Source organism: Macrobrachium nipponense, chromosome 44, assembly GCF_015104395.2.
Source record: "Macrobrachium nipponense isolate FS-2020 chromosome 44, ASM1510439v2, whole genome shotgun sequence".
Classification (NCBI taxonomy): Eukaryota; Metazoa; Arthropoda; class Malacostraca; order Decapoda; family Palaemonidae; genus Macrobrachium; species Macrobrachium nipponense.
In genome coordinates, this window is record NC_087221.1 from 25,417,558 (window position 1) to 25,421,057 (window position 3,500).

Here is a 3,500-nt window from a genome sequence, read left to right on the forward strand (position 1 = left end):
TTCCTTCGGCCCCTAGCTGCAACCTCTGTCATTCCTTTTACTGTACCTCTTTTCATAGTCCCTTTCTTCCACCTCACTTTATTTTTTCATAGTGCAGCTGCAGAGTTTTCCTCCTGTTACACCTTTCAAACCACATTGCTTTCAATTGACCTTCCATCGCTGAATGACCTCAAAGGTCCCAACGCTTGACCTTTGGCCTAAATTATAATTTCTATTCTATATATTCTCAGTAAGAAATAAAATGAAAATATAATGTGAACAATCTACAGTTAATATAACCTTTCCTATGATGAAGAGAATTGAAAATAATGACGCAAAATAACAGGAAACAAATAACTAAATCCATTATATAAAATAGCGGTAGATCAGTAAGTAAAGGAAATAAAAGTAGGGCAGATAAATATTTTTGTTAATCATTACATAATTTATACTAGAAATAAATTGCTTTTCATAATAATTCATTAACTGCACATGAACCTTAATAACCTTATTCACGACAATATTTCAGAAAAGTACATAAAATTATCATTATTATTACTATTATTATATGACGCACTAAACCATGACAGCTATTATACCCATTACTACAATATTTAGGAAAAGAAAGCTTCGAAACAATATTTGACATAAAAAAATGGCTCAATTGAGAGGGAAAAAAAATACTCAGTATTTAGACTGACTCTTCAAATAATTTTCAACGATTTGCCTTAACATTTTTCGAGTTTCAAGTTTTCACCGGTAATCATCATACATACGCACACACACACACATTTATTTATATATATATATATATATATATATATATATATATATATATATATATATATATATATTACAGATTGCTGATTTTTGCTCTGTGAAACGTTGGAAGACAAAATTCTATTAATATATATTCATAAATATCCTACACATTTTACACCCACACATATATATGTGTGTGTGTGAGTTTGTCGTGCACACACACACAAATATATATTATATAATATATATTATATATATATATATATATATATATATAAACATACTATACACTATATAATAATATATATCTATCTTTATATACTATGTATAGTTCTATTGTAAAATGTGTAGAATATTTATGAATATATATTAATAAAATTTCCTCTTACATAGTTTTACAGAGCAAAAATCCGCAATCTGTAAAAGTAATTGTAATGAAATACAGGATATATTCATTATCAAAATCGTTAACTTTCATAAAGAAATTGACAAAATAATGTTTCTGGCATATTTTGGAGATTTGGTGACAAAAAAAAAAAAAAAAAAAAAAAAAAAAAAAAATGAGGAAAAAATATATAGATATAAAACCTCAGTGATGAACATTATCGAATGGATACAGCTATTGGTTTCTCGCAAGGAAAAAAATGAAAAAAAAAATCTTAATTTCCGAAGAATTTCTACTATTTTTTTACAGGTACTGAAGAATCACCTACAACAGGTAATTTGCTGGTATCAGAACCGATATTATCTGATAAATACGAAGTAAGAAAACGAAAAAAAAAAACGAAACCAAATGAACAAAAAAAAAAAAAAAAAAAAACAAGAAAAAAAGAAAAAAAAACAGAGAGAAAGGCAGTAAAACACTATGACTCCAACTTTTATTTTTTCCGGTCTCTCCTAATGATAGCAATCACTGTTTTTCTTTCGTTTTTGCATTTTTTTCCCCGTTGTCGTAAAAACTGTAATCTCGCCCCTTCCCTCTCAACGTTATTCGTGCTTATTGCTGTTCCAGGTCACGTGGAGTTGACATAGGAAACCCCAAAGATTAGAAGAAGAAGAAGAAGAAGAAGAAGAAGAAGAAGAAGAAGAAGAAGAAGAAACTGGGACTCAAAGAACAACTGAAATCTGATGAACTAAAAAATAAATATAATAAAAAAACGATGATAATCTAAAGTAAAAATTAATTGCATATGAAGTCTGATGAATTTTTTAGGAAGAATTGAAAAGTCCACCATTTTTAACACAGAACACCTGTAGTATGGCCAGAACACCTGCAGCATGCTCAAAACACCAGCACTAAACTTAGAATACCTGCAGTATATTGCTTGCAGTTTGCGTAGAACACAAACAATATACCAAGAACACCTACAGCATACACAGAACACCTGCAACATGCTTAGAACGACCTATATATTCAGAATACTTGCAATACACTCAGTACACCTACAATGTATTTAAAACATCGCAATATACTCGGAACACATGGAATATACTAAGAACACCGACAATACACTATGAACACCTATACTAAACGTAGATCACCTGTACCGACAACAAAGTGATAACACATACAGAGTATTTAGCACACCTACAACATCCTTAGAACACCTGCAATATACTTAGAACTTTTCCATATACTCAGAACACCTAAAATTTACTTAGAACACCTGCAATACACTTAGAACACTTCCAATACTTAGAACACCTACAATACTTAGAACACCTGCAATACTTGGAACACTTGCAATATACTCAGAACACCAGCAATGTACTTAAGACACCTGCAATATACTCAAACACCTGCAATTTACTCAAAACACCTGTAATATATTTAGAACATCTGTAATACACTCAAAACACCTGCAATATGCTTAGAACATTTGCAATATACTTATAACCCCTGCAATATTACTCAAAATACCAGCAATATACTCAGAACACCTGCAATGTGTTCAAAACACCTGCAATGAATCCAGAACACCAGAAATATACTTAGAACGTCTGCAATAAACTCAAAACACCTGCAATATGCTTAAAACATTTGCAATATACTTAGAACACCTGCGATACTTGGAACGCCTGCAATATACTCAGAATACCAGCAATATACTCAGAACACCTGCAATGAACTCAGAAAACTAGAAATATACTTAAAACATCTGCAATATACTCAAAACACCTGCAATATGCTTAGAACTTTCCAATATATTTACAACACCTGCAATATTCAGAACACCAGCAATGCTCTCAGAACACCTGCAATGGGCTCAAAACATCTGCAATGAACTCAGAACACCAGAAATATACTTAAAACATCTGTAATATACTCAAAACACCTTCAATATACTCGAAGCAATGAATAACTGCCTCGTTACGCCTGTCTACCTTTAATTGTTCACAAATCGGAATGGCTCTAATTTGTGGGTCCCGCCCCAGTTCAGTTCTTATGCTATAGAGAGCGATTTATCTAGCTTTCCTTTTTCTTATTTTTGCTGAGTGTCTTTACATGTTTTCAATTGTTTGCTTTTTTCTCATGAATATTATGTGAAATTTTAATTTTAAAAACCCCACAAAATTACTGTGTATAACGTGTTTCATTATAAATATTTACATTTTATTTTACTCAACAATATTTAGAAGTAAACACGTTATACACAGTAATTTCGTGGGTTTCTTTTTCTATCTTCAGAAGAAAACTGAAAGAAGTTTTTGTTTGGTTCATTATCTGAAATGCCACGTGCGAAATGCTACTCAAACAA